Source organism: Ranitomeya imitator, chromosome 6, assembly GCF_032444005.1.
Source record: "Ranitomeya imitator isolate aRanImi1 chromosome 6, aRanImi1.pri, whole genome shotgun sequence".
In the NCBI taxonomy this organism is placed as follows: Eukaryota; Metazoa; Chordata; class Amphibia; order Anura; family Dendrobatidae; genus Ranitomeya; species Ranitomeya imitator.
Genome location: NC_091287.1, coordinates 469,241,413 through 469,263,641, shown reverse-complemented (window position 1 = coordinate 469,263,641; position 22,229 = coordinate 469,241,413).

The window sequence follows — 22,229 nt, the reverse complement described above, 5'->3', positions numbered from 1 at the left end:
TCCCTATGAAGAGCCCCTACCCGAAGCTCTACCAACTGCATAACTTGAGTTACAGTCTCCTGCAGAGGCTTTCCGTCAACGGAAGCGAGAAAGAGAGGGTCATAAAATTTAATAACCTCCTCTAGCCTAATAAAATTTCCCACAGCCCCCGAGTCTACATAGGCCACCAGAGAAAAACACTTATCAAGAACATGCAACAAAACAGACAAAGTGAGGGGTAGAGAGGTTTCACATGCAGCAAGGGATGCCTCTCTTACCTGTCCTAGGTGGAGGAGTTTTCCGGACATTCAGGACAGGCTCGGAGGAGATGAGAGGAGCTTCCACAGTAAAAGCAAAGAACGTGGGAGTGTCTTTCCTTGTGACGTTGTTCAGAAAGCTTTAGACGATCAACTTGCATTGGCTCTGGCACTGATATAGAAGCAGAAGCTCTGAGATGTGGACTGGGAGGTCTACGAGAAGATGCAGAAGAATGAGGAAATCTTCTCTCCCGAGCTCGCTCCTGAAAGCGAAGGTCAGTACTAGTGGCCAAAGCAATTAAATCTTCCAAGGTGGTTGGAGTATCTCGACCAGCTAATTCATCTTTGATACGTCTGGATAGCCCCCTCCAGAAAGCCCCTACTAATGCTTCATTATTCCAACCTAAGTCAGAAGATAAGGTCCGAAACTGAATAGCATATTGCCCAACAGTTAAGGATCCCTGCTGTAAATTAAACAAAGACTCAGTAGTAGAGGCAAAGCGACCCGGTTCATTGAAAACTCAACGAAACGTCTCCAAAAATGGGGTCAACTGAGTAACAACTGGTTTGAAAGCTGATGTAGGTCCTCTTAGAAAGGTCAACATCTAACTCCCTTAATGAAAATCAGTATTGCACAGAGATCAACTATAATCATAGACCTGAAACAGGGACAAGGGGGCATCCTCTGCGTTTGGAGGAAAAAAGGTTTAAGCATAATAACAGACGCGGATTCTTTACTGTAAGAGCAGTGAGACTATGGAACTCTCTGCCGTATGATGTTGTAATGAGTGATTCATTACTTAACCCCTTAGTGACAGAGCCAATTTGGTACTTAATGACCGAGCCAATTTTTGCAATTCTGACCACTGTCAGTTTATGAGGTTATAACTCTGGAACGCTTCAACGGATCCCGCTGATTCTGAGATTGTTTTTTCGTGACATATTGTACTTCATGATGGTGGTAACATTTCTTCGATATTACTTGCGATTATTTATGAAAAAAACGGAAATATGGCGAAAATTTTTAAAATTTTGCAATTTTCAAACTTTGTATTTTTATGCCCTTAAATCAGAGAGATATGTCACGAAAAATAGTTAATAAATAACATTTCCCACATGTCTACTTTACATCAGCACAATTTTGGAAACAAAATTTTTTTTGTTAGGGAGTTATAAGGGTTAAAAGTTGACCAGCAATTTCTCATTTTTACAACACCATTTTTTTTTTAGGGACCACATCACATTTGAAGTCATTTTGAGGGGTCTACATGATAGAAAATACCCAAGTGTGACACCATTCTAAAAACTACACCCCTCAAGGTTCTCAAAACCACATTCAAGAAGTTTATTTACCCTTTACGTGCTTCACAGGAACTGAAACAATGTGGAAGGAAAAAATGAACATTTAACTTTTTTTTGCAAACATCTTAATTCAGAACCATTTTTTTTATTTTCACAAATGTAAAAACAGAAATGTAACCATAAATTTTGTTATGCAATTTCTCCTGAATACGCCAATACCCCATATGTGGGGGTAAACCACTTTTTGGGCGCACCGCAGAACTTAGAAGTGAACGAGCGCCGTTTGACTTTTTCAATGCAGAATTGGCTGGAATTGAGATCGGACGCCATGTCACGTTTAGAGAGCCCCTGATGTGCCTAAACAGTGGAAACTCCCCACAAGTGACACCATTTTGGAAACTAGACCCCTTAAGGAACTTATCTAGATGTGTGGTGAGCACTTTGAACCCCCAAGTGCTTCACAGAGTTTATAACGTAGAGCCGTGAAAATAAAAAATCGCTTTTGTTTACACAAAAATGATCTTTTCGCCCACAAATTCTTATTTTCACAAGGGTAACAGGAGAAATTAGACCACGATTGTTGTTGTGCAATTTCTCCTGAGTACGCTGATACCCAATATGTGGGGGTAAACCACTGTTAGGGCGCACCGCAGAGCTTGGAAGAGAAGGAGTGCCGTTTTACTTTTTCAATGTAGAATTGGCTGGAATTGAGATTGGATGCCATGTCGCGTTTGGAGAGCCCCTGATGTGCCTAAAAAGTGGAAATCCCCCACAAGTGACACCATTTTGGAAACTAGACCCCTTAAGGAACTTATCTAGATGTGTGGTGAGCACTTTGAACCTCCATGTGCTTCACAGAAGTTTATAACGTAGAGCCGTGAAAAAAAAAATCGCATTTTTTCTACAAAAATTATCTTTTTGCCCACAAATTTTTATTTTCACAAGGGTAACAGGAGAAATTAGACCACTAAAGTTGTTGTGCCCCTGATGTACCTAAACAGTAGAAATCCCCCACAAGTGACACCATTTTGGAAACTAGACCCCCCAAGGAACTTATCTAGATGTGTGGTGAGAACTTTGAATGCCCAAGTGCTTCACAGAAGTTTAGAATGCAGAGTCGTGAAAATAAAAAATATATTTTTTTTTTTCACAAAAAAGATATTGTAGCCCCCAAGTTTTTATTTTCACAAGGGTAACAGGAGAAATTGGACCACTAAAGTTGTTGTCCAATTTATCCTGCGTATGCTGATGCCCCATATGTGGGGGTAAACCACTGTTTGGGCGCACGGCAGAGCTCGGAAGGGAAGGAGCGCCGTTTTGGAATGCAGACTTAGATAGATTGGTCTGTGGGCGTTATGTTGCGTTTGCAGAGCTCCTGATGTACCTAAACAGTAGTAACCCCCCACAAGTGACCCCGTTTTGGAAACTAGACCCCCCAAGGAACTTATATAGATGTGTGGTGAGAACTTTGAATGCCCAAGTGCTTCACAGAAATTTATAATGCAGAGTCATAAAAAAATATATATATATATTTTTCCACAAAAAAGATTTTGTAGCCCCCAAGTTTTTATTTTCACAAGGGTAACAAGAGAAATTGGACCCCAGAAGTTGTTGTCCAATTTATCCCGAGTACGCTGATGCCCCATATGTGGGGGTAACCCACTGTTTGGGCGCACGGCAGAGCTCAGAAGGGAGGGAGCACCATTTGACTTTTTGAGCGCAAAATTGGCTGTCGTGTTTGGAGACCCCCTGATGTACCTAAACAGTGGAAACCCCCCAATTCTAGCTCCAACCCTAACCCCAACACACCCCTAACCCTAATCCCAACCTGATCCATAATCCTAATCACTAACCCTAACCATAATCATAACCCTTACCCCAAAACAACCCTAATGTCAACCCTAACCATAACCCTAATCAAAACCCTAAATCCAACACACCCCTAATCCTAATCTCAACCCTAACCTCAAACCTAACCCTAATCCCAATACACCCCTAATCACAACCCTAACCCTAACCCTAATCACAACCCTAACCTTAACCCTAATCCCAAACCTAACCCTAATCCCAAGCGTAACCCTAATGCCAACCTTAACCCTAATACCAACCGTAATCCAAACCCTAACCCTAATCCCAACTCTAACCCTAACTTTAGCCCCAACCCTAGCCCTAACTTTAGTCCCAACCCTAACCCTAGCCCTAAGGCTACTTTCACACTTGCGTCTTTTGGCATCCGTCACAATCAGTCGTTTTGGACAAGAAACGGATCCTGCAAATGTGCCCGCAGGATGCGTTTTTTGCCCATAGACTTGTATTGCCGACGGATCGTGACGGATGGCCACACGTCGCGTCCGTCGTGCACTGAATCAGTTGTGTTTTGGCGGACCGTCGGCACAAAAAAACATTCAATGAAACGTTTTTTTGTACGTCGCATCCGCCATTTCTGACCGCACATGCGTGGCCGTAACTCCGCCCCCTCCTCCCCAGGACATAGATTGGGCAGCGGATGCGTTGAAAAACTACAGCCGCTGCCCACGTTGTGCACAATTTTCACAACGTGCGTCGGTATGTCGGGCCGATGCATTGCGACGGCCCCGTACCGATGTAAGTGTGAAAGAAGCCTAACCCTAAATTTAGCCCCAACCCTAACCCTAAATTTAGCCCCAACCCTAACCCTAAATTTAGCCCCAACCCTAGCCCTAACCCTAGCCCTAGCCCTAGCCCTAACCCTAGCCCTAACCCTAGCTCTAACCCTAGCCCTAACCCTAGCCCTAACCCTACCCCTAACCCTACCCCTAACCCTATCCCTACCCCTAACCCTAACCCTAACCCTACCCCTAACCCTACCCCTAACCCTAACCCTAACCCTAGCCCTAACCCTACCCCTAACCCTACCCCTAACCCTAATTTTAGCCCCAACTGCTGTTCTCCTGCCGGCCAGCAGATAGAGACAGATGGCGGGCGCACTGCGCATGCGCCCGCCATTTTCTTTTGCCGGCGGCCAGGAGGAGCAGCAGGAGGATCCAGGGACGCAGGTGAGTATTGTAGGGTCCCCGAATCCCCCTATTTCTCTGTCCTCTGATGTGCGATCACATCAGAGGACAGAGAATTACACTTTACTTTTTTTTTTGCGGTCGCCGGTAAACAGTTAATTACCGGCGATCGCAAAACAGGGGTCGGTAAAACCGACCCCGATCATGCTCTTTGGGGTCTTGGCTACCCTCGGCAGCCGAGACCCCAAAGATTCTCGCGGGGCCGGCCGGCGGGCGCTCTGCGCATGCGCCCGCCATTTTTAAGATGGCGGTGCCCACCGGGAGCCACAAGGAGCATCGGGGGAGATAGGTAAGTATTGGGGGGCCACCTGGGACCCCTTTTCTCTGTCCTCCGATGTGCGATCACATCGGAGGACAGAGAAATTAAAAAGAGATTGCGGTTTTTTTTTTGCGATCGCCGGTAAACGGTTAATTACCGGCGATCGCAAATGCGGGGAGGGTCAAACCCCCCCGAATCATGTTCTCTGGGGTCTCGGCTACCCCCGGCAGCCGAGACCCCGGAGAAAATCCGACTCTGGGGGGCGCTATTTACTTTTTCCACAGCGCCGTTAATTAACGGCGCTGTGGTTTAAGTACCCTTAGCGGCTGCCGTTAAAAGGCGTATCGGCGGTCGCTAAGTGGTTAAATTTAAGAGGGGACTGGATACCTTTCTGGAAAAGTATAATGTTACAGGGTATGTACACTAGATTCCTTGATAGGGCGGTGATCCAGTGAACTAGTCTGATTGCCGTATGTGGAGTCGGGAAGGAATTTTTTTCCCCAATGTGGAGCTTACTCTTTGCCACATGGGTTTTTTTTGCCTTCCTCTGGATCAACATGTTAGGGCATGTTAGGTTAGGCTATGGGTTGAACTAGATGGACTTATAGTCTTCCTTCAACCTTAATAACTATGTAACTATGTAACTATGTAACTATCATTACCCGCTGTCGGTCAGGAGTAAGTCCACGAGCGTCCTCTCCGACGTGCGTTTCGGCAAAAATAGCCTTTCCTTGAGAAATACTGATTTTCGTTATGGGAGTTAGATGTTGACTGATTAGGCTATATGAGAGATGTGCAATATCTGTGATCACATGTTGTAGCCTTGGATATGACCTGTATAGCCTTTGTTGATATATAATGTCCTCTGAATATCCCTTTTGTATTTGCTAGTGGGTGTAACCCCCTCCTGTTCTTCGTTTGTACCTAGCTATTTAATACATTATTTTTTGGCTACCTTAAATACTTTTGGAATGTTTTGTTGCAGGTATTTTTGCTTGGTTATTATGACTATTGTGATTTTTCCTGTATAATGTCCACCAATATATGACCACAGCACTATAATATTAGATCAGTTGATATAATTACTGTGATGTATGGTGTCTTCATGAGATGGTTTCATTTCAATGATCAACTTTATGTGTGGAGAAAAAAAGCATGGGCGTGGATCAATCATGCTTTGAGGTTGTATTGGCATGGGGAAAATTTGGTGGGTAGAGGGAAGAATGGATTCAATGAAATTTCAACAAATTCTTGAAACAAGCATAACACCATCTGTAATATAGCTGAAGTTGAAAACAGGGTGGATCTACAAATGGATAAAGATCCTAAACACACTTCAAATTTCACAATAGACTACCTCAAAAGGCGCAAGCTGAAGGTTTTACAATGGCCGTTACAGTCCCCTGATCTAAACATCATTGCTGACTCTGATCAATGCTGATTAGCTGCTCAAATGTCATTAAATCACTGATAGTGTCTTATAAGTTGCACGTTTGGTTCAGACACTCATAACCCTTTTGCTTTATTACTTTATTATTTGTGCTCGTTACTAGAGTTTTCCGAGTTTGCTCAGGTGTTCTCCGAGTATTTTGGGCATGCTCATAGATTATGTTTCAGTCCCCGCAGCTGCATGATTTGCGGCTCCTAGACAGCCTGAATACATGTGGTGATTCCCTATCAAACAGGCAAACCCTGCATGTGTTCAGGTTGTCTACAGCCCCAAATCATGCAGCTGCGGGGACTCAAATATAATCTATGAGCATGCCCAAAATACTCAGAGAACACCCGAGCATGCTCGGAAAACTCGAGTAACGAGCACTCCCGCTCATCACTACAGTAGTTGAGAGAGGTCTTGCTGCCTTTCTTGAAAGTTGTGTTATGACAAGTTGATTATGTGAATCGGAAAGTTTTTTTGTTTTTTTCTGTTTGTCATATTTAGAGTCATCAAACATAAGGCAAAAACTGTTAACTCAGGTCTGCGTTTACCTAGATTTGGATGAAACGCAGAAGAAAAGGTTGATATTGATGGATAAGTGTCTTGTCGCAACCTTATCAAGTACGTTGTGATTATAGCTTGTACCATAAAGCAACATCATGGGCCCTCTGGTACTCTGTTTTTGACAATAGTCCCACCTTAAGCATAACATTTCAAAATTACACGTTGAGATTTCTGAAGCAAATATGATATTATACAGGGGCAAACATAACATTGGTACAACCTGGGCAGCCGCACAGTGGCCCACGAGGTAAACGGGCCACTTTCCCATCCAATCAGGTGGAATTGTGCATTGTGATGAGCTATTGGATTGCATGGTGCCCATATATTGTTTCTGCACAGGGTACCTCCTTTTTTTCTGTGTCCGCACCTGATATTATAAACTGGGCCTATATTAGTAATTGAAATACAGCAAATTTCAATTTTAGGTTCAGAAAATAATCATGAAATGTTTCCCCATCCATGGTTATACATCCCCTGATGCTATCCACAGACCCTTTAAGAATGAGAAGTGATCCATAGACCTCGGGTTGAGAACTCCTGCTCTAGACATCTGTCGTGATCCACGAGTCTTTCTAATGCCCCTCTTTTATTAGACATTTGCAATATATTATTATTGGTTGGCAATTAAATAAAATTGATTTTCCCATTGGCTGTAGAGTCTGTGCAATCGCTGTATTTGTTTCCTGTCTGCTGCACTAATGCACTTTATTGCACTTGACCTCTTAGAAAAACTCATGATTTTTTACTTGTATCTTCTTTGTAGAATGAGGAATAATACTGTGCAGAACTTTACATGGTAAATGTGTCAGAAAATTACAAAGTTGTGCCTTAGGTTAGGGCAGTGTTTTTCAACTAGTGTGCCGCGACACATGGTCGGGTGTGCCGCGGGGAACGGGAGTCAGCTGTTCTCTGTGCCGACTGTCAAGCTGACAGCCGGCACAGAGAAGCTGCAGCGCGCCGGCTCCCGGAGATCAATTGTACTCGCAGACATCTACCAGCTGCGAGTACAATTGAGGCTCTGACCGCTGGGTCAGAGCGACGCCAGCAGCGTGATCAAGTCATGTGATCACGCTGCTGACGTCACTATCCGGCGCGCAGGAGACCGAAGAGACTTGTGGTAAGTGCTCCTGTGCCGTGGAGCTGAAGACACCGAAGATTCAGCGTGGGGTGGGTTTATGGGGAGTATGTAGGGGGATTTATTAAGTGTGTGGGGGGATTTATTAAGTGTGTGGGGGAATTTATTAAGTGTGTGTGGGGATTTATTAAGTGTGGGGGGATTTATTCAGTGTGTGGGGGGGATTTATTCACTGTGTGGGGGGGATTTATTCAGTGTGTGGGGGGGATTTATTCAGTGTGTGGGGGGATTTATTCAGTGTGTGGGGGGGATTTATTCAGTGTGTGGGGGGATTTATTCAGTGTGTGGGGGGGATTTATTCAGTGTGTGGGGGGGATTTATTCAGTGTGTACGTGGGGGGGGGGCTGGAATTTATTTAGCATGTGTGGGGCAGGGTGCATTTATTCTGTGGAAGGGGATGGATTTATTCTATCGGAAGGGCAGTGGATATATTCTGTGGGGGTGAGTGGGGAGATGGGGGTGGACACAGTAGCGAGGGGAAAAATGTGTGCTGACAGTACTGGGAGCAACGGTGATGGGATGTGTGAGGACAGTATGGGGAGTCGGGGGAATGTGTGAGGGGGGAATGTGTGAGGAGGAAATATGGAGAGAGCAGAGGGGTATGTTAGCAGGGGGGGGATGTACAGGAGGAGGCTATTGGAAATGTGTGCAGACAGTATGGGGGGATGAAAGTGTGAGTGGACACATAATAGATACTGAGTAGTGTGAGGGTAACAGCCAGGAGGAGACAGTATGCCAAGTAGGAGGAATGTAATGAAGGGGCACAGTAGAGAGACTGGGCTCTCTATGAGGGACACCGTATGAGAAGGCAGTGTGAAGTATGGAAAAGAGAGAGAGGGTAGTGTGGATGGCATGTACCATAAGAGGGACAGTGAGGGTCATATTATGTGCTGGGAATAAAGTGAGGGGCAATTATTTACTCAGGGGCTCAGCCTAGGGCAGATATTGTTATTCCGGAGCATTATAATAACACTGCTATCTTTAAGGGTGTTGTGTCGGGATGTGCTGCAGAAGACAGGAGAAGATGGAAGTCTGCAGAAACGAGCTCTGCCGGTGGATGAGAAGAGTCATCATGGCATCTGGACAAGGTGAAGATGAAAAGAAAGAGGCGACTCCACAAACAACGTCATCTATCAGGTACCTGGATGTAAATGTGTTTTTTTTGTGATACTAATTCTCATTTTTATTTGTTAGGAACATTAAAGGGGATGTCCAAGGTTGTGATGAGTCTGCAGTCATACTATGTGACTGCAGACTTCTGAATTCTCACAGTGCACACTGCTATCATAATTCTCTGATGTTGGCGATTTACATACATGCGGTCACGTGCTGACTAGACATGTGTGGCCTCATTCAATGAAAATGAATTGACTGAGGCCGGACACGTCTAGTTAGAATGTGGCCAGAAGTATCCAAATCACATACTTGTGCTGTCATGACCGTCCACTCTGGCCACCGGCAAGGGAGAATCCTGAAAGTGTGCAGTGCTTGCGCTGTGAGAATTCAGAAGCCTGCAGTCACATAGAATGACTGCAGACTTTCATCTCAAACCTGGACGGACCATTTTGTGCCATTTTGGTTGGTGGTGTGCCTCGGGATTTTTTAAGTATAAAAAGTGTGCCGCGGCTCAAAAAAGGTTGAAAATCACTGCCTTAGTGTATGTGCACACGATGTGGAAAACGCTGCGGATCCGCAGCGTTTCCACAGCTGCGGGTTCACAGCAGTTTCCTATGAGTTTACATTACAATGAACACCTATGGGAAACGAAAAACGCTGTGCACATGCTGTGGAAAAAAACGCGCAGAAACGCAGCGGTTTACATTCCGCAGCATGTCACTTCTTTCTGCGGATTCCACAGTGGTTTTACAGCTGCTCCAATAGAAAACCGCAGTTGTAAAACTGCAGTGAAATCCGCTGAAAAACCGTGGTAAATCCGCGATAAATCTGCAGCAAAAACGCAGCGTTTTTGCCCTGCAGATTTATCAAATCCGCTGCGGAAAAATCTGCAGTGGACCACTCTACGGGTGCACATAGCCTAAAAGTGAGGAAAAAGCCCTTCTGGTGGTGGATGCGCTCATGTGAAGATTTTGATTAAGCAACTCTATTATAGAAAGCCAAGTGAATGTTACCGGCGGCCGTGTGAGCGCAATGCCAATTAGACACTTCTGAGGGAGCGCATACTAATAGTACATTTCACAGGGCACATCTTCATATGTATTAAGCCTTAAGTGCTGGAAGAGCTTGGAGAAACAAGCTGATTTAAAATTGTTGATATGAACGCCTATCTATGCCTACTTACTGAGATACTTATGTTCTCATGCAGTTTTTTTTGAGATGGACAAATCTGAAGTAATTTTCAAGAGACATCCACATAGGAAAGATGTGTTTAGGTTTCCAGGTGCTAGAAAAATTCCATGTGAGCAAACCCTAAGGGTACTTTCACATTACCGTTTTTTTAAATCCGTCACAATGCGTCGTTTTGCAGAAAAAACGCATCCTGCAAAAGTGCTTGCAGGATGCGTTTTTTCCCCATAGACTTCTATTGACGACGCATTTGCGACGGATTGGCACACTTCGCATCCGTCACAAGTCGTGCTTTGGTGGACCGTCGGGAGAAAAAAACCCTACATGTAACGTTTTTTTCTCCCGACGGACCGCTTTTTCCGACCGCGCATGCGCGGCCGGAACTCCGCCCCCACCTCCCCGCACCTTACAATGGGGCAGCGGATGCGCCGGAAAAATGCATGCGCTGCACCCATTGTGCACTGCAGCAAACGCTAGCGTCGGAATCTCTCCCCGACGCATTGCGACGGGGAGATTACGACGCTAGTGTGAAAGAAGCCTAAGTTTCCGTAAACTGTTGCTTATAATTAACTGGATTTTTGGATGTGGAGATCTGCAAAAAAAAGTCAGAAATGTTGATGGCATGAGGTTCTATGGCTAATTTAACCCCTTAACGACCGCCGATACGCCATTTAATGGCGGCAGATAAGGGTACTTAAACCACAGCGCCGTTAATTAACGGCGCTGTGGAAAAAGTGAATAGCGCCCCCCAGAGTCAGATTTTCTCTGGGGTCTCAGTTGCCGGGGTTTTTTTTTAATTAGCCGTTTACCGGCGGTCGCAAAAAAAAAAAAAAAAACGCGATTTACCATTTAATTTTTCTGTCCTCCAATGTGATCGCACATCAGAGGCCAGAGAAATGAGGTCCCCGACAGCCCCCCGATCCTCACCTGTCTCCCCCAGTGCTTCTCGTGGCTCCCGATGGGTGCCGCCATCTTGTTCCGGCCAAAAAATGGTGGGCGCATGTGCAGTGCACCTGCCGGCCGGCATCCGGAAGATCTTTGGGGTTGGTTTTCACCGACCCCTGTTTTGCGATCGCTGGTAATTAACTGTTTACCGGCGGCCGCAAAAAAAAAAAAAAGCAACGTGTCATTCTCTGTCCTCTGATGTGATCGCACATCAGAGGACAGAGAAATAGGGGGATTCGGGGACCCTATCATACTTACCGGTGTCCCTGGGTCCACCTGTGTCCCCTCCTGCCCGCTGGCTTCTTCATCCGGTAAGAAAACGGCGGACGCATGCACAGTGCGCCCGCCACGATCTGCCGGCCGGCAGCTAGAAGAGTTGGGGCTAAATTTAGGGTTAGGGTTAGGGTTGGGGCTAAATTTAGGGTTAGGGTTGGGGCTAAATTTAGGGTTAGGGTTGGAGCTAAATTTAGGGTTAGGGTTTGGGCTAAATTTAGGGTTAGAGTTGGGGCTAAATTTAGGGTTAGGGTTAGGGTTGGGGCTAAATTTAGGGTTAGGGCTAGGGTTAGACTTCTTTCACACTTGCATCGGTACGGGGCCGTCGCAATGCATCGGCCCGACGTACCGACACACGTTGTGAAAATTGTGCACAATGTGGGCAGCAGATGCAGTTTTTCAACACATCCACTGCCCAGTCTATGTCCTGGGGAGGAGGGGGCGGAGTTACGGCCACACATGCGTGGTCGGAAATGGTGGACGCGAAGTACAAAAAAGTTACATTGAACGTTTTTTTGTGACGATGGTCCGCCAAATCCCAACAGATCCAGTGCATGACGGACGCGACATGTGGCCATCCGTCACGATCCATCGGCATTACAAGTCTATGAGCAAAAAACACATCCTGCAGGCACATTTGCAGGATCCGTTTTTTGTCCAAAACGACGGATTGCGACAGATGCCACATGACGCAAGTGTGAAAGTAGCCTTAGGGTTAGGGTTGGGGCTAAAGTTAGGGCTAGGGTTAGGGTTGGGGCTAATTTCAGGGTTAGGGCTAGGGTTAGGGTTGTGTTGTGAATTCTGTGGTCAAGCTCCCTCCTGTGGTCATGAGTGGTACTTCGGCTGGTTCTGTCTATGAGCTTCCTTTGGTGGATGTGAGTGGGGCTGCGGCTTCTGAGTTTCCTTCCTCAGGTGACGAGGTTAAGTCGTTAGGTGCTGCTCTATTTAACTCCACCTAGTTCTTTGTTCCTGGCCTCCAGTCTATGTTCCAGTATTGGTCTTGCTCTCTCCTGGATCGTTCTTGTGGCCTGTCTACCCTGCATAAGCTAAGTTTTGCTTGTGTTACTTTTGTTTGCAATATTTTCTGTCCAGCTTGCTATATTGGTTTTTCTTGCTTGCTGGAAGCTCTGAGACGCAGAGGGAGCACCTCCGTACCGTTTGCGCCCTCTGCGTGGTTGTTTGTAGGTTTTTGTGTTGACCGCAAAGCTATCTTTCCTATCCTCGGTCTATTCAGTAAGTCGGGCCTCACTTTGCTAAAATCTATTTCATCTCTGTGTTTGTATTTTCATCTTAACTCACAGTCATTATATGTGGGGGGCTGCCTTTTCCTTTGGGGAATTTCTCTGAGGCAAGGTAGGCTTATTTTTCTATCTTCAGGGCTAGCTAGTTTCTCAGGCTGTGCCCGAGGCGCCTAGGTCTGGTCAGGAGCGCTCCACGGCTACCTCTAGTGTGGTATGATAGGATTAGGGATTGCGGTCAGCAGAGTTCCCACGTCTCAGAGCTCGTCCTATGTTATTAGTAACTATCAGGTCACTTTGTGTGCTCTTAACCACTAGGTCCATTGTGGTTCTGAATCACCAGTTCAGAACAGTACTGGAGGCCCAAAGTACTAATGCTTCTCAATAGAGGGAAAAGAGAAGTTCTGAGACCATTTTTTTTTCTTTGCACTGTGTTTTGTCTTTCTTTTCCCCTAGACATTTGGGTGGTTCAGGACACAGGTGTAGTGATGGACATTAAAGGTCTGTCTTCTTGTGTGGATCATCTCACTGCAAGAGTACAAAATATTCAAGACTTTGTGGTTCAGAATTCTATGTTAGAACCAAGAATTCCTATTCCTGATTTGTTTTCTGGAGATAGAGCTAAGTTTCTGAGTTTTAAAAATAATTGTAAACTGTTTCTGGCTTTGAAACCCCGCTCCTCTGGCGACCCAGTTCAACAAGTTAAGATCATTATTTCTTTATTACGTGGCGACCCTCAAGACTGGACATTTTCCCTTGCGCCAGGAGATCCTGCATTAGGTAATATTGATGCGTTTTTTCTGGCGCTCGGATTGCTCTACGATGAACCTAATTCAATGGATCAGGCAGAGAAAAATTTGCTGGCTCTGTGTCAGGGTCAAGATGAGGTAGAGATATATTGTCAGAAGTTTAGGAAGTGGTCTGTGCTCACTCAATGGAATGAATGTGCACTGGCAGCAATTTTCAGAAAGGGTCTCTCTGAAGCCCTTAAGGATGTCATGGTGGGATTTCCTATGCCTGCTGGTCTGAATGAGTCTATGTCTTTGGCCATTCAGATCGGTCGACGCTTGCGTGAGCGTAAAACTGTGCACCATTTGGCGGTATTATCTGAGCATAAACCTGAGCCTATGCAGTGCGATAGGACTTTGACCAGAGCTGAACGGCAAGAACACAGACGTCAGAATGGGCTGTGTTTCTACTGTGGTGATTCCACTCATGCTATCTCCGATTGTCCTAAGCGCACTAAGCGGTTCGCTAGGTCTGCCACCATTGGTACGGTACAGTCGAAATTTCTTTTGTCCGCTACTTTGATCTGCTCTTTGTCATCCTATTCTGTCATGGATTTTGTGGATTCAGGCGCTGCCCTGAATTTGATGGACTTGGAGTATGCTAGGTGCTGTGGGTTTGTCTTGGAGCCCTTGCAGTGTCCTATTCCATTGAGAGGAATTGATGCTACGCCTTTGGCCAAGAATAAGCCTCAGTACTGGACCCAGCTGACCATGTGCATGGCTCCTGCGCATCAGGAGGATATTCGCTTTTTGGTGTTGCATAATCTGCATGATGTGGTCGTGTTGGGGTTGCCATGGCTACAAGTCCATAACCCAGTATTGGATTGGAAATCAATGTCTGTGTCCAGCTGGGCTTGTCAGGGGGTACATGGTGATGTTCCATTTCTGTCTATTTCATCATCCACCCCTTCTTAGGTCCCAGAGTTCTTGTCAGATTACCGGGATGTATTTGATGAGCCCAAGACCAATGCCCTACCTCCGCATAGGGATTGCGATTGTGCTATCGATTTGATTCCTGGTAGTAAGTTTCCTAAAGGTTGACTTTTTAATTTGTCTGTGCCTGAGCACGCCGCTATGCGGAGTTACGTAAAGGAATCCTTGGAGAAGGGTCATAATCGCCCGTCGTCATCGCCATTGGGAGCAGGGTTCTTTTTTGTGGCCAAGAAGGATGGTTCGCTGAGACCTTGTATTGATTACCGCCTTCTAAATAAAATCACGGTCAAATTTCAGTACCCCTTGCCGCTGCTGTCTGATTTGTTTGCTCGGATTAAGGGGGCTAGTTGGTTCACCAAGATAGATCTTCGTGGTGCGTATAATCTTGTGCGTATTAAACGGGGCGATGAATGGAAAACAGCATTTAATACGCCCGAGGGCCATTTTGAGTACCTGGTTATGCCATTCGGGCTTTCTAATGCTCCATCAGTGTTTCAGTCCTTTATGCATGACATCTTCCGAGAGTACCTGGATAAATTCCTGATTGTATACTTGGATGACATTTTGGTCTTCTTGGATGATTGGGAGTCTCACGTGAAGCAGGTCAGAATGGTGTTCCAGGTCCTGCGTGCGAATTCTTTGTTTGTGAAGGGGTCAAAGTGTCTCTTTGGTGTTCAGAAGGTTTCATTTTTGGGTTTCATTTTTTCCCCTTCTACTATCGAGATGGACCCTGTTAAAGTTCAGGCCATTTATGATTGGACTCAGCCGACATCTCTGAAGAGTCTGCAAAAGTTCCTGGGCTTTGCTAATTTTTATCGTCGCTTCATCAATAATTTTTCTAGTATTGCTAAACCGTTGACTGATTTAACCAAGAAGGGTGCTGATGTGGTCAATTGGTCTTCTGCTGCTGTGGAAGCTTTTCAAGAGTTGAAGCGTCGTTTTTCTTCTGCCCCTGTGTTGTGTCAACCAGATGTTTCGCTCCCGTTCCAGGTCGAGGTTGATGCTTCTGAGATTGGAGCAGGGGCTGTTTTGTCGCAAAGAAGTTCTGATGGCTCGGTGATGAAACCATGCGCCTTCTTTTCCAGGAAGGTTTCGCCTGCTGAGCGTAATTATGATGTTGGCAATCGAGAGTTGCTGGCCATGAAGTGGGCATTCGAGGAGTGGCGTCATTGGCTTGAAGGAGCTAAGCATCGCGTGGTGGTCTTGACTGATCACAAGAACTTGACTTATCTCGAGTCTGCCAAACGGTTGAATCCTAGACAGGCTCGTTGGTCGCTGTTTTTCTCCCGTTTTGACTTTGTGGTTTCGTACCTTCCGGGCTCTAAAAATGTGAAGGCGGATGCCCTGTCTAGGAGTTTTGTGCCCGACTCTCCAGGTTTGCCTGAGCCGGCGGGTATTCTCAAAGAGGGGGTAATTTTGTCTGCCATCTCCCCTGATTTGCGGCGGGTGCTGCTAAAATTTCAGGCTAATAGAGCTGACCGTTGCCCAGCGGAGAAACTGTTTGTCCCTGATAAATGGACGAGTAGAGTTATCTCTGAGGTTCATTGTTCAGTGTTGGCTGGTCATCCTGGAATCTTTGGTACCAGAGATTTGGTGGCTAGATCCTTTTGGTGGCCGTCTCTGTCGCGGGATGTGCGTTCTTTTGTGCAGTCCTGTGGTATTTGTGCTCGGGCTAAGCCCTGCTGTTCTCGTGCCAGTGGGTTGCTTTTGCCCTTGCCGGTCCCGAAGAGGCCTTGGACACATATCTCTATGGATTTTATTTCGGATCTCCCGTCTCTCAAAAAATGTCGGTCATTTGGGTGGTTTGTGATCGCTTCTCTAAGATGGTCCATTTGGTACCCTTGTCTAAATTGCCTTCCTCCTCTGATTTGGTGCCATTGTTCTTCCAGCATGTGGTTCGTTTACATGGCATTCCGGAGAACATCGTTTCTGACAAAGGTTCCCAGTTTGTTTCGAGGTTTTGGCGAGCTTTTTGTGCTAGGATGGGCATTGATTTGTCTTTTTCCTCGGCTTTCCATCCTCAGACAAATGGCCAAACTGAATGAACCAATCAGACCTTGGAAACATATCTGAGATGTTTTGTTTCTGCTGATCAGGATGATTGGGTGTCCTTTTTGCCTTTGGCTGAGTTCGCCCTTAATAATCGGGCCAGCTCGGCTACTTTGGTTTCGCCGTTTTTCTGCAATTCTGGTTTCCATCCTCGTTTCTCTTCAGGGCAGGTTGAGTCTTCAGACTGTCCTGGTGTGGATACTGTGGTGGATAGGTTGCAGCAGATTTGGACTCATGTAGTGGACAATTTGACATTGTCCCAGGAGAAGGCTCAACGTTTCGCTAACCGCAGGCGCTGTGTGGGCCCCCGACTTCGTGTGGGGGATTTGGTTTGGTTGTCATTTCGTTATATTCCTATGAAAGTTTCCTCTCCTAAGTTTAAGCCTCGTTTCATTGGTCCGTATAGGATTTCTGAGGTTCTTAATCCTGTGTCTTTTCCTTTGACCCTTCCAGCTTCTTTTTCCATCCATAACGTATTCCATAGGTCATTGTTGCGGAGATACGTGGCACCTGTGGTTCCATCCGTTGATCCTCCTGCCCCGGTTTTGGTTGAGGGGGAGTTGGAGTATATAGTGGAGAAGATTTTGGATTCTTGTGTTTCGAGACGGAAACTCCAGTATCTGGTTAAGTGGAAGGGTTATGGTCAGGAAGATAATACCTGGGTCTTTGCCTCTGATGTCTATGCTGCCGATCTGATTCGTGCCTTTCATATGGCTCATCCTGGTCGGCCTGGGGGCTCTGGTGAGGGTTCGGTGACCCCTCCTCAAGGGGGGGGTACTGTTGTGAATTCTGTGGTCAAGCTCCCTCCTGTGGTCATGAGTGGCACTTCGGCTGGTTCTGTCTATGAGCTTCCTTTGGTGGATGTGAGTGGGGCTGCGGCTTCTGAGTTTCCTTCCTCAGGTGACGAGGTTAAGTCGTTAGGTGCTGCTCTATTTAACTCCACCTAGTTCTTTGTTCCTGGCCTCCAGTCTATGTTCCAGTATTGGTCTTGCTCTTTCCTGGATCGTTCTTGTGGCCTGTCTACCCTGCATAAGCTAAGTTTTGCTTGTGTTACTTTTGTTTGCAATATTTTCTGTCCAGCTTGCTATATTGGTTTTTCTTGCTTGCTGGAAGCTCTGAGACGCAGAGGGAGCACCTCCATACCGTTAGTCGGTGCGGAGGGTCTTTTTGCGCCCTCTGCGTGGTTGTTTGTAGGTTTTTGTGTTGACCGCAAAGCTATCTTTCCTATCCTCGGTCTATTCAGTAAGTCGGGCCTCACTTTGCTAAAATCTATTTCATCTCGGTGTTTGTATTTTCATCTTAACTCACAGTCATTATATGTGGAGGGCTGCCTTTTCCTTTGGGGAATTTCTCTGAGGCAAGGTAGGCTTATTTTTCTATCTTCAGGGCTAGCTAGTTTCTCAGGCTGTGCCCGAGGCGCCTAGGTCTGGTCAGGAGTGCTCCACGGCTACCTCTAGTGTGGTATGATAGGATTAGGGATTGCGGTCAGCAGAGTTCCCACGTCTCAGAGCTCGTCCTATGTTATTAGTAACTATCAGGTCACTTTGTGTGCTCTTAACCACTAGGTCCATTGTGGTTCTGAATCACCAGTTCATAACAAGGGTTGGGGCTAAAGTTAGGTCTAGGGTTTGGGCTAAAGTTAGGGCTAGGGTTGGGGCTAAAGTTAGGATTAGAGTTTGGATTAGGGTTAGGGTTTGGATTAGGGTTGATATTAGGGTTAGGGTTGGCATTAGGGTTACATTTGGGATTAGGGTTAAGGTTAGGGTTGAGATTAGGATTAGGGGTGTGTTGAATTTAGGGTTTTGATTAGGGTTATGATTAGGGTTGAGATTAGGGTTGTTTTGGGGTTAGGGTTTTGATTATCGTTAGGGTTGTGATTAGGATTATGGATCGGGTTGGAATTAGGGTTAGGGGTGTGTTGTTTGGAGTTAGAATTGGGGGGTTTCCACTGTTTAGATACATCAGGGGGTCTCCAAACACGACAGCCAATTTTGCGCACAAAAAGTCAAATGGTGCTCCCTCCATTCTGAGCTCTGCCGTGCGCCCAAACAGTGGTTTACCCCCACATACCGGGCATCAGCGTACTCGGGATAAATTGGACAACAACTTTTGGTGTCCAATTTCTCCTGTTTCCCTTGTGAAAATAAAAACTTGGGGGCTAAAATATCTTTTTTGTGGAAAAAATATTTTTTATTTTCACGACTCTGCATTATAAACTTCTGTGAAGCACTTGGGAATTTATAGTTCTCACCATACATCTAGATAAGTTACTTGGGGGGTCTAGTTTCCAAAATGGGGTCACTTGTGGGGGGTTTCTACTGTTTAGGTACATCAGGGGCTCGGCAAACGCAACATAACACCCGCAGACCATTCTATTAAAGTCTGCATTCCAAAACGGCGCTCCTTCCCTTCTGAGCTCTGCCATGCGCCCAAACAGAGGTCCCCCCACATATGGGGTATCAGCCTACTCAGCATAAATTGCACAATAAATTTTGGGGTCCAATTTCTCCTATTACCCTTGTGAAAGTAAAAATTTGGGGGTGAAAAGATCATTTTTGTGGAAAAAATATGATTTTTTTTATTTTCATCGCTCTACATTATAAACTTCTGTGAAGCAGTTGGGGGTTCATAGTTCTCACCACCCATCTAGATAAGCTCTTTGGGGGGGGGGGTCTAGTTTCCAAAATGGGGTCACTTGTGGGGGGTTTCTACTGTTTAGGTACATCAGGAGCTCTGCAAATGCAACATGACGCCCGCTGACCATCCCATCAAAGTCTGCATTCCAAGCGGCACTCCTTCCCTTCCGAGCCCCGATGGGTGCCAAAACAGTGCTCCCTCCACATATGGGGTATCCGCATACTCAGGACAAACTGGTCAACAGATTGTGGGGTCCAATGTCTCCTGTTACCCTTGAGAGAAAAAAATTGCAGGCTAAAAAATCATTTTTGAGGAAAAAAAAAGGATTTTTTTATTTTCGCGGCTCTACTTTATAAATTTCTGTGAAGCACTTGGGGGTTTAAAGTGCTCACCACACATCTAGTTAAGTTCCTTAAAGGGACACTGTCACCCCCTCCAGCCGTTATAAACTAAAAGAGCCACCTTGTGCAGCAGTAATGCTGCATTCTAACAAGGTGGCTCTTTTAGTTTTTGCTTCTGTTATTCCCTCAATAAAGCATTGTATAATTTTCCCCAAATACCTATCTTTAGCCAGGAAGGCAGGTCTGAAGCCCCCTCTTTGAAGTGCCCAACTGCCGTCAGTCATCTCTTCTGGGGCGCTGGTCGCCGCCCCTTCAGCGCTGTTTTCATCTGAAATCCGGTGCCTGCGCTGTGCGTGCCTGCCAGGGGCAGGCGCATTGAGTATTGGCCGTCATAGCTCAGATGCCGGGTTCCTGACGGCGCCTGTGTGGGCAGTGCGGCCACCCTGTTGCAGAATCCCCGCCCCGCACTGTGTTATGCAAGTTTGAAAATTGCTACATTTTAATTTTTTTGCCATATTTCCATTTTTTTCATAAATAATCGCAAGTAATATCGAAGAAATGTTACCACTATCATGAAGTACAATATGTCACGAAAAAACCAATCTCTGAATCAGCGGGATCTGTTAAAGCGTTCCAGAGTTATAACCTCATAAAGTGACAGTGGTCAGAATTGTAAAAATTGGCTCAGTCATTAAGTACCAAATTGGCTCTGTCACTAAGGGGTTAAGTAAATCGTTACATATTACTGACATATGTATAGTCATCACAACCTCTTGCAGACTTAACTATCAGCCTGAGCAAGGTGTAGCAATTTTTCAGGGTTACTAACTATGGGTGAAGAATACTATAAAGCATATAAAGCACAGTTCCCCAACCTTTCTGACTTTGAAAGCCACATTCAGCTATGAGAGAGGGTCACAAGCCACATCCAGCTCCTACCCCACTCACAGTAGTGACGCCCAGAGCCCCGGTATAGTGACAGCCAACGCTTTTCCACTGAAATCAGCATGCCAAGCTACAGGGTTTCCTGTGTTACCTCCATTCAGATCTGCTCTGCCTCTGGGAACCCTCGGTCAGTGGACGTGCAATATATATAATGGGTAAGTGTCAGTAAAACATCTCTTCATGGCATATTTGTGGCTTCACATGAAGTTAAATACTGTACATTGCACTTCGAGAATTCTTGTCTACACTATGTTCTAATATTGAATATTTACACTTTTGTGGGACTACCCCCCACCGAATCTTCGATTCCCAGGGTGCCAACTGTGAATCCTTTCTTTGTCCACCTTTGTACAAAAGTCTTTGATACCTTTTTGTATATGTATTATGTATTATTTAATGAAGTCAGCACTCCACTTCTATCTAATTAATTATATTCCCTTGGAGTTTCTTCCATACTATATCCACATTTTACATAGGATTATATTATTTACATTACCATTTATTTGTCTTATTATTATCAGTGTTCCTGCGAACCCTTTAATGTTATGGTACATTTGAATGTTTGGGGCCAGCAGTTTGCTAGGTGGCAAGGTCAGTTAAAGGTGTTGTCCACTATTAGGACAACCCCTTCGTAAACTAAATACTTGGCCCCGATAAAATAATAAAGCCTATACTGACCTCTCATGTCGGCCCCATTACGGAGGTGTGGGCACGCGCTCTCACCAGGGCAACTGAGAGCTGATGTTTTTAGTCTCGGATGGGGCTAATATCCATGGCCCCTTCCCAGGCTATTAATATCAGCCCACAGCTATCTGCTTAGCCTTTGTGGGTTATTAGGGACCCTACGTCATTTTTTTTGGGTCCCCATTTTAATAACCAGTAAAGGCTAAGTATACAGCCATGAGCTGATATTAAAATCGTAGAAAGCTCCATGGGTATTGCGCACTTCCCAGGCTATAAACATCTGCTCCCAACTGTCCACTTTCCCCCTGCTGGTTAATAAAATTTAGGGGTACCCCATGCCATTTTTTTGAGAAAATAATTTATTTGCTAATAAAATACATGTTTAGTAAGCATCACAAGCACTGTAATAATCATATATGTGACTGACATTTTTATATCTATCTATGCTATGTATACTGTATATATGTATTCTATCTAATCTGAGTTTTCATTTTGTCATAATACCAATTGCCCATTTTATTAAAATAATTAAAACTCATATTTAACAAGACAGAGATTATCACAAGTCCTTTTGAGCATCTACCTGGTAAGTTTTCATTGAATAAATTGAAATCATCTTACAGCATTGCTTTAAATTCCATCTTAATATGAATTGGTACTTAGTGGTGCTGTCTGTTGCTTTCTGTAGCCATTATTTCCTACAGATTATATTTTCTCTCTGGCACCCTTGAATTAATCTGCATATATTCAGCTCCTAAATTCCATATTGTTAACAGTCCGGGATTATCTATTATTACAGGACATGCTGAGTTAATCTCTTTAGTAAGCTTTCTAGCATCAGCCTGCACTGGCACACATTAAAATGGCCTCATAAAAATGCAGCAATAAAGCATGACATTTACAGGAATACTGGAACACAATCCATCTAATCATTCTTTTCTTTTGCACTGCACTATATTCTACAATGCATCATCATTTTTGTTGTGTCGTGTTTATTGAATACATATTCGAATTTTCACTTTAGAAATGAATACGGTCATACTGTATTGCTATATTCCACTGATAAAAGCTATCAATATTTATAGTGTTAATATTACTAATTGTAAAG